We start from the raw sequence: 10,753 nt of genomic DNA on the forward strand, positions 1-10,753 counted from the left end.
TCCTCAGAACCAGCGGTGCTCCGTAGGCGTTCCAGGGGCTACGCAAATACGCAGGCAAAACTATGCCATGCCGTGCTTGCGCTGGTTTGTTTGGGGGACAGGAGCCACACTGGGGCGGATGTTTTGTCAGCTCTGCAGGGGCAGGCCGAGAGGTGGTTGATGCCACGCCAGCTTAAGCCAGGAATGGTGGTTTGCGACAATGGCACCAACCTCCTCTCCGCCCTCTGACAGGGACAACTGACCCATGTGCCCTGTGTAGCTCACGTCCTTAACCTGGTGGTGCAGCGGTTCTTGGGCAGGTACCCGGGCTTACAGGATGTCCTGAAGCAGGCCAGAAAAATCGGTGTGCATTTATGCCGATCATTTAATGCCTGTGCTCGGCTGGCTGAGCTCCAAAAGGAGTTGAACCTGCCCAAGAACCGCCTTATATGTGACATGCCCACCAGGTGGAACTCAACGTTGGCCATGCTGCAGCGGCTGCACACGCAGCAGAGGGCCATCAATGAGTACCTGTGCAACTACGGCACCAGGACAGGGTCAGGGGAGCTCAGTTTTTTCTCACCACGCCAGTGGGGCATGATCAGGGATGCATGCACTGTCCTGTCACCGTTTGAGGAGGCCACAAGGATGGTGAGCAGTGACAGTGCATGCATCAGTGACACTGTACCTCTTGTCCACCTCTTGGAGCATACGCTGTGTGGAATAATGGACAGGGCACTTGAGGCAGAACAGAGGCAGGAAGAGGAGGACTTCCTTGCCTCTCAAGGCCCCCTTTATCCAGACAGTGTTCCTGCTGTGCCACCCATCACACAGGAAGAGGATGAGGAGGAGGAAGAGGAGGAGGAGGATGATTGTGTCAGCATGGAGGTGGAGGCTGGCACTCAGCATCAGCAGCAGCAGTCTTCTAGGGATGATTTACAGTCCCAAGAAACCCGTGGACTTGTACGTGGCTGGAAGGAGGTAGCTGCGGATCATGTTGTCCTTAGTGACCCAGAGGACTCCGGACCGAATGCCTCAGCTAACCTATGCTGCATGGCCTGCCTGATCCTACAAAGCCTGCGGAAGGATCCTCGTATTCTTCGGATCAAGGAGAGGGACCATTACTGGCTGGCCACTCTCCTTGATCCACGATACAAGGGTAAGGCTGCGACCTTATCTTGCCATCGCAGAGGGAGCAGAGGATGAGACATCTCCGGGAGGCCTTGCAGAAAGGTCTGTGCAACGCGTTCCCAGAGACTGGGAGGTTACAAACTCCTGGTCCTGGACAACGTGTTGCTGAGGCATCGGTCATAAGGAGCAGTGGAGAAGGTGGCCGTCTGACCGATGCTTTCAGACAATTTTTTAGTCCGCAGCCCCAAGGTATGATCGGTTCCAACAACGCCAGCGTCTGATTTACATGGTGCAGGAATAGCTAGGGGCAAGGTCAGACTTGGACATCTTTTCCACGGAAAATCCTCTGGCTTACTGGGTCTTGAGGATGGATCACTGGCCAGAGCTTGCACAGTATGCAATTGAGCTACTGGCCTGTCCTGCATCCAGAGTTCTTTCGGAACGCACCTTCAGTGCTGCTGGTGGCTTTGTTACCGATCACAGGGTGCGCCTGTCCACCGAATCAGTTGATCGACTGACCTTCATCAAGATGAATCAGTCTTGGATCACCCACAGCTACCAAGCACCTGAAGCTGATGTAAATGAATAATTTTTTTTGAAATATCACATCCCTTCAAGACTGCCTATGCTGATGCTGAGTGACTGTCCTGTTATGTTGATTGTCTATCCTCTTCCTCCTCCGCTGATATGTTGGAAGAACATTTCTGGTTCTGGGTGATGCCATCAGCCCAATTTTTCTGCCCCTGTTTAACAGGGGAGTTTAATTACAATTTTTGATGCAATGCTTTGCAGCAGGGCTTATTCCTGCACTACAACTAGAGTATATGGGAGAGGTTGCAGTGTGGTGGCACCAGCACCAGTGCCTAAAGCCCAATTTTTCTGCTCCTGTTTAACAGGGGCATTTAATTACAATTTTTGATGCAATGCTTTGCAGCAGGGCTAATTCCTGCACTAAAACTAGAGTATATGGGAGAGGTTGCAGTGTGGTGGCACCAGCACCAGTGCCTAAGGCCCAATTTTTCTGCCCCTGTTTAACAGGGGCGCTTAATTACAATTTTTGATGCAATGCTTTGCAGCAGGGCTAATTCCTGCACTAAAACTAGAGTATATGGGAGAGGTTGCAGTGTCGTGGCATCAGCACCAGTGCCTAAGGCCCAATTTTTCTGCCCCTGTTTAACAGGGACATGTAATTACAATTCTTGATATAATATTTCACAGGAGGGCCCGTTCCTGTGCCCACCCAGAGTAACTGTGAGGACTTATAGTGTTGTGGCACCAGCACCACAACCACCAAAGGTCAATTTTTCTACCACTGTTCAACAATGGCATGTAATTACAATTCTTGATATAATCATTCACAGCAGGGCGCTCCAGCGCCCAGCAAGAGTCACTTTGAGGGCTTACAATGTTGTGGCAAAACCAACACCTTGTTCCGCCATTTCTGCAGAGCATATAGGGCAGGCCCCTACTTTCAAACATCCAACTTACAAACATCTCCTACTTGCAAACGGAAGGAGACAACAGCAAGTGAGATGAAAAAAGATGTACGACAAAACAAATTATACAGGGGTGATAACCCTTCCCTATGTTTTCCAAAAAGCTTAAAAATCGTTTTTTTGACTGGAGCTACACTTTAAAAATGTACCAGTTGAAAATTACAAACAGATTCAACTAAACACAACAAACCTACACAGTCCCTGTCTTGTTTGCACCGCCTGTATACTGCTGTTCTGAGTATATAGGGCCTGGGGACCACACGCATTTCCTTTTTTTAATATGGGTACGGGGTTCCCCTTAATATGCGTACAAGACCCAAAGGGGCTGGTAATGGGCAGGGAGGGCTACCCATGCCATTTTTCTCAATGATTTTCAACCATATTGCAGGAACCAGATATAACATTAAAACCGCAAGCAGTGACTGTTCTAAACATGGGAAACACGGGAAACACGGGAAACACGTGGCACTTCACAGGCATACTACAGACACCCCCCAGGCACGATATTTAAAGGAATATTTCACTTTTTTTTCACTTTAATCGTCATTAAAATCAGTGCTCCCGCCAAAACGGCCATTTTTAAAAACATTTTAGGTATTGACCCATGTCCCCTGGGGCAGGAGCCAGGTCCCCAAACCCTTTTTAGGACAGCATCTTGCATATTAGCCGTTAAAATTAGCACTTTTAATTTCGAACGTTCGAGTCCCATAGACTTCAATGGGGTTCTAAAGTTCGTACGAATTTGGGGTCCGTTCGAAAGTTCTGGTGCGAACCGAACCGGGGGGTGTTCGGCTCATCCCTATTGGTCAGTTTATATCAGTTTTTCGCTGCATTCTAGTCCGCTTGTTACTGATCTTCAGCTCGCGCTTCACAGGCCTTGCTGTTCTTCAGTGCTTTCTATTAAGTTTGTTCTGACAAGCCGACCGTTTTGAAACCATTATATGTATTTAATGTTTGCTAATGTATTGCATTTATTTTGTAATTCCTTAATTACCATGATTAGAATATGCTGTGAATGTCCCCTTTATCCTCATGACGCTGTTAGCTTTTTTAATACTGCTTTTCTGGCCTACATGCATATTTGCCTTCACTAACCTCCCCAGCATGCTATCCTGGGCTAATATACACCTATAACCTAGTCCCTTTAACAATGTATATCGTCAGTTCCATTGTAATGCTTTCTCTAAAACACCCCTAAAATGTGTACAAATGTTATGTGTGTCCTTAAATTCATTTATAACCCCCCACCCCCTAAAATGTGTCCAAATGTAATATATGCCCTTAAATTAATTCATAACCCTCCCCCACCCCCTAAAATGTGTCCAAATGTAATGTGTGTCCTTAAATTCAGGCAGAGTGCTCCAAAGACATTCTGTCCAAAATTGGCCCTAGTATATGAATGGGGACCTTGGATTGTGGGCTCCTTGAGGGTAGGGGCCAATGCGAGTTTGCAATGTACAGGGATAGGGGTAGACACTCACTCAGGTTGAACTGGATGGACTAGTGCCTTTATTCAACCTTAATAACTATGAACTATGCTTTAGGCTTTTTTTGGGGCTCCCAAAGTCACCCCAAAGTCACCTCAAACCCCCCATACAATTGTATCAATGGGCCATCAGAGGGGGTGAGGAATCTGATAAGTGGGCCTTATATTTTTGTCTTTTTAAATACTCCTTCAAATAAATGTTATACTGATGTTGTGCAAGAAATTTTTTGTGTAATCTGCTTGCAATGTTTTTTTTTCTTGTTTGACTCCACAGTTTATTTCACTGTCACAGGAATGGCAGACTGTGGCCATCCATTTTGCTGACCATTGGGACTTTCCTAACTGTGGAAGGGCTATAGATGGGAAGCATGTTTTCATTGTGCCACCACCCCATTTGGGGTCTTACTATTATAAGTATAAGGGGTTTAATAGTGTTAATGGCGGTGGGGTCGGCACACTATGAGTTCCTCTATGTGGACGTGGGGAAGAATGGCCAGATGTCAGATGGAGGAATCTTTGCCCAGACAGTGTTTTATCAGCATCTCCAGACTGGTGGCCTGGCATTGCCACCTGATGCGGACAATGTGGAAGGACTCCCCTTCATCTTTATTGCAGATGAAGCCTTCAGTTTGGGCAAGCACATGATGAGGCCATTCCCCCAAAGAATTCTAACCCCAAAGAGGATGATTTTTAACTACCGGCTGGCCAGAGCGAGAAGAGTGCTTGAGAATACCTTCGGAATAATGGCCAGCTGGGTCTGCCTGTTTCTGGTAGCAATCCATATGGCAGAATGCAAAATTAACCATATCACCCTGTGCTGCTGCATCCTGCACAATTATTTAAGGAAAAATGTACAGAATTATCTAGCCTCAGTTGGGCCTCAGGCCGGACTTATTACAGACAATTACCTGAAGGGCCTGGATACTGGCCATACTGGCTTGGCACCCCAAAGCGCCTGTGAAGTTCTGTAATGCCAGACAATGTATAACATTTTTAGTAATTACATTTTTTTTCAGATAAAATCTATAATTTTCTTTATTGCTTGCTTTTCTTTTTGGCTGTCTCCTAGGTTCTCCTAGTGCATTTGTAGTGCCACGTAGATTTTCCTTTAGTAAATAAGAATATTTTTAGACTCATGTGCTATGGCATGTTATTGCCATCATCCCTGAATAGTAGATAAAATTGATCAAACCTCAAATTTGGTTAGGATTTTTAAGGCAATATAAAAAATGTACTGATTATATGTAAAAAATATATTTATTATAATTACAAAAAAAAGAAGACATTACTACTGTATATACAAAGAAAGTCCATAATATGACATTGTTGTGTTAGCATACAGTAAAGCATAAAACAATACCACATGCATAAATTTATGCGACAAAGCGAGCGGCTATTTCTCCTACGCATTTCGAAATGTATGTATAAATAGTTTCTTCTTCAGGGAACCCACTTTCTGTGAACACATAACAAACAATAAATATATCGAAAGTACATTTACAAAATAACATAATAATATTAATCCCCAACACTTGACTACTCACATGTTTGTTTTTAACATCAAAAGGACATTTCTCTCTTTCTTGGCACCGCCCAAAACAAAGAAGACGGACCAAAGAGGAAAAAGTAAAAATAATAATGATCTGCTGAATTGTCACCGCACTACAAAGCCCAGGAGTCTGGAAGACTCAACAGTAGATGGGAATAAAAAGCTTCTTTAATGCATGTCCAATGGCTCAACAGGTGAGGAAACCCCACGTTATATGAGCCCTCAATTATCAGGAGGACCTAAGGCAGAGAAAAAAAAAACAAGGAATATTTTAATTTTTACTCCCATCTTATCACTTTTCTTTAAAGAGAGAGATCACTCAATTATTGCTTACCGCAGTAATGGAGTCCAACATTCATAGACCAAAGTTCCTTAGTTGTCCTGCCAGTACAATCAAAACCTGGAAATCCTAAGGACATGTGAAAGGTTCCCACCTGTTAGGGCTTCTGACGTTTGCCTTAAGTAGCCCAAGTCAGATTGATTGGCGCCAAAGAGTCCTCCAATCAAAATGATAACTCCTCCTAACTACCAATAAACTCCCTTGATAGGAGGTCTTACTTGGAGACCATTCCAATTACAAGGCGCCCTTATTGCCCAAACAACAGCGTCATCACTGTTGTTGTGTACACATCTGGTGCGCCTTCCTCAACCGGAACCGGAAGTAGCACCATCCTCAACCGGAACCGGAAGTAGTGCTCGTCCGAGACTTCCGGATGTGACGACATCTCCGCAACCGGAAGTGACGATATCACGCATCAGGCGGCTTAAACGGACGCCACAGAGAAAACAAATAAGGAGATGGTGGCGTCATCACCAAGGAGATGGCGCCGCTTATCTCCCCTGCATAAATAGAACAATACCTGAAAGGGCGAAGACGGGAAAATGGACCATAAATCGCTTAATACATTACGATCTTATTTAAACTCATTTTATCCCATTAAAGATAATTACCACATTTAAGGGGACCCTTCCTCAATCAATTTGTTTTAATGGGCATATGGATATTTAATCCAAAAAGGGTGGCAAGTTTAATCACAAACAAACCCCAAATGTATTCATCAGGTGTGATATGCCATCCAAGGTAAGAACTAAAACCACCGACACAGGAAGAAATTGGATAAGTCTGTGACAACCACATAAGGGGCCGGCTAAGAACAAATCCAAAGCCCACGCAACAACCCCAAATCGGGAATGGATGGGGAAAAGAAAGTAAAAAAAAAACCCATAACCTCTCCTCTATGGAGTCATGTAAGTGGGCTCACCTGTGTCGGGAGTGCGGTGACTGCAGATCCTATCTATAAGAAATAAGTCCTATTATGACCATGTGTTAGCAGTATCAAATGTTGTTCACAAAAAATAGATACAAATATATTTCAAATGAAAAACCCATTATAATAAAATGCAAATAAATAAGAATAACCTTCAAGAAAAAAAAAAGAGAAAGAAACATGAAAAGGAAACTCAATTATCTCTACACCAATTCATTAATCAATTTTTCCCTAAACATAGCCATCTAGAAATGGCCTAAAGCTCTCTGTTTCATTAAGGCCTGGGGGGGTTGTAGCTTCTAAAAACCGAATCCAGCACATTTCGCGCTGCAAAAGTATTTTGTTCCAATCCCCTCCTCTAAGTGGTATATGAACTTGGTCCACAACAGTGAAGTTCACAACAGGCATCCTGTAGGCATGAGCTCTTGCTACATGTCTACCCAGTGGAAGATATAGGTTGCAGATCCTCATACCGGACAGATGTTTACTTATATGTTGGCCAAATTCTTGTTTGGTCTTCCCAATATAGAAAGCCCCACACTCACATTGAAACAGGTAGACTACACCTCTTGTTTTGCAATTAGCAAAGTGTTTTAACCGAAAATTCTCACCATTCAGTAACTTAAAAGTTGTACGTTGCCTTATAAATTCACAGAAAGAACAGGACCCACATGGGTAGGTCCCCCAGGTTTTGCATGGATCTAAACGTTGACTTCCTTTGTACTCACTTTGTGTCAGTGAGTCTCCAATGGAGCCAGCCTTCCGAAAGGTAATTTGAGGTTTTGAGGTGACAACGGTAGACAAAACTGGGTCCTCCGTTAACACTCCATTGTACTGCTTTCTCTGAAATACCCCTAAAATGTGTACAAATGTTATGTGTGTCCTTAAATTCATTTATAACCCCCCACCCCCTAAAATGTGTCCAAATGTAATGTATGCCCTTAAATTAATTCATAACCCTCCCCCACCCCCTAAAATGTGTCCAAATGATATGTGTGTCCTTAAATTCAGGCAGAGTGCTTGAGGCTTTTTTTGGAGCTCCTAAAGTCACCCCAAAGTCACCTCAAACCCCCCATACAATTGTATCAATGGGCCATCAGAGGGGGGGGGTGGGAATCTGATAAGTGGGCCTTATATTTTTGTCTTTTTAAATACTCCTTCAAATAAATGTTATACTGATTTTATGCAAGAATGTTTTTGTGTAATCTGCTTGCAATGTTTTTTTTTCTTGTTTGACTCCACAGTTTTTTTCAATGTCACAGGAATGGCAGACTGTGGCCATCCATTTTGCTGACCATTGGGACTTTCCTAACTGTGGTAGGGCTATAGATGGGAAGCATGTTTTCATTGTGCCACCACCCCATTCGGGGTCTTACTATTATAAGTATAAGGGGTTTAATAGTGTAATGTTAATGGCGGTGGGGTTGGCACACTATGAGTTCCTCTATGTGGACGTGGGGAAGAATGGCCGGATGTCGGATGGAGGAGTCTTTGCCCAGACAGTGTTTTATCAGCATCTCCAGACTGGGGGCCTGGCATTGCCACCTGATGCGGACAATGTGGAAGGACTCCCCTTCGTCTTTATTGCAGATGAAGCCTTCGGTTTGGGCAAGTACATGATGAGGCCATTCCCCCAAAGGATTCTCACCCCAAAGAGGAGGATTTTTAACTACCGGTTGGCCAGAGCGAGAAGAGTCCTTGAGAATACCTTTGGAATAATGGCCAGCTGGTTCCGCCTGTTTCTGGTAGCAATCCATATGGCAGAATGCAAAATTAACCATATCACCCTGTGCTGCTGCATCCTGCACAATTATTTAACCACTTCAGCCCCGGACCAATTTTCAGCCTAAGGACCAGAGGTCTTTTTACAATTTCGCACTGCACTGCTTTAACTGGTAATTGCGCGGTCATGCAATGTTGTACACAGATGAAATTTGAGTCCTTTTCTTCCCACAAATAGAGCTTTCTTTTGATGGTATTTGATTGCCTCTGTGATTTTTATTTTTTGCGATATAAATGGAAAAAGACCGAAAATTTTGAGAAAAAAATATATTTTCTACTTTTTGCTATAAGAAAAATCGAATAAACTCAATTTTAGTCATACATTTAGGGCAAAATTTATTCAGCCACATGTCTTTAGTAAAAAAAATGTCAATAAGTGTATATTTATTGGTTTGCGCAAAAGTTATAGTTTCTACAAACTAGAGTACATTTTCTGGAATTTACACAGCTTTTAATTTACGACTGCCTATCTCATTTCTTGAGGTGCTAAAATGGCAGGGCAGCCCAAACCCCCCCAAATGACCCCATTTTGGAAAGTAGACACCCCAAGGAAATTGCTGAGGGGCATGTTGAGCCCATTGAATATTTTTTTTTGTCCCAAGTGATTGAATAATGACACAAAAAAAAAAAAAAAAGTTTACAAAAAGTTGTCACTAAATGATATATTGCTCACACATGCCATAGTTATATGTGGAATTGCACCCCAAAATATATTCTGCTGCTTCTCCTGAGTACGGGGATACCACATATGTGGGACTTTTTGGGAGTCTAGCCGCGTACAGCACCACGAAAAACAAATAACTGCCTTCAGGATTTCTAAGGGTGCAAATTTTTGATTTCACTCCTCACTACCTATCACAGTTTCGAAGGCCATAAAATGCCAAAATAGCACAAAACCCCCCCAAATGACCCCATTTTGGAAAGTAGACACCCCAAGCTATTTACTGAGAGGCATGTTGAGTCCATGAAATATTTTTTGCCACAAGTTGCAGGAATATTACAATTTTTTTTTTTTTTGCACAAAGTTGTCACTAAATGATATATTGCTCACACATGCTATGGGCATAAGCCAAATTACACCCCAAAATAAATTCTGCTGCTTCTCCCGAGTACAGGGATACCACATGTGGGGGACTTTTTGGGAGCCTAGCCATGTACGGGACCCCGAAAACCAAGCACTGCCTTCCGGATTTAAATATAAAATGCTACCAAAAAAAACTGTTAGCGATCGCAGGGATCAGGCCTGACTCTGCGAACGCTGCAGTTATGTGTTTAGTGTTTTGTAAGTGACAGTGATCGATCGATACTGCACTTGGGTGGGCTGGGCGGAGGGGCAAAACGCAGGTGCTAGCAGGTATCTGGGCTGATTCCGCTAACAATGCGTTTTTTTGGAACCCTAAACTGCTGGGGACGCTAGTATAGATCTGATCAGTATATGGGGGTCCCTGGCGCTATATAAAAACCTGACGGGGAACCTAAATAACTAACTGGCTAACCAGCATCACCAGTGACACTTATACTGTGATCGCTGGTGAAAGGGTTAACTAGGGGCAATCAGGGGGTTAAAACCATTATTGGGTAGTATATAGGGGTACCTAGCGCTATAAAAACCTGGTGGTGAACCTTAAAAAATAACTAGCTACCTAGCGACACTAGTGACACTAATGCAGCGATCAGAAAAATTATCGCTTAGTGACACTGGCAAAAGGGGGTGAAAGGGTTAACTAGGGCAATCAGGGGGTTAAAACCATTATTGGATAGTATATCGGGGTACCTAGCGCTATAAAAACCTGGCGGTGAACCTAAAAAAATAACTAGCTACCTAGCGACACTAGCGACACTAATGCAAAGATCAGAAAAACGATTGCTTAGTGACACTGGCAAAAGGGGGTGAAAGGGTTAACTAGGGGCAATCGGGGGTTAAAACCATTATTGGGTAGTATATCGGGGTACCTAGCGCTATAAAAACCTGGCGGTGAACCTAAAAAAATAACTAGCTACCTAGCGACACTAGCGACACTAATGCAGCGATCAGAAAAATGATCGCTTAGTGACACTGGCA

The sequence above is a fragment of the Lithobates pipiens genome, unplaced genomic scaffold, assembly GCF_037356315.1.
Source record: "Lithobates pipiens isolate NorthernLeopardFrog02 unplaced genomic scaffold, aLitPip1_a1.2 Scaffold_8, whole genome shotgun sequence".
NCBI classification, from domain to species: Eukaryota; Metazoa; Chordata; class Amphibia; order Anura; family Ranidae; genus Lithobates; species Lithobates pipiens.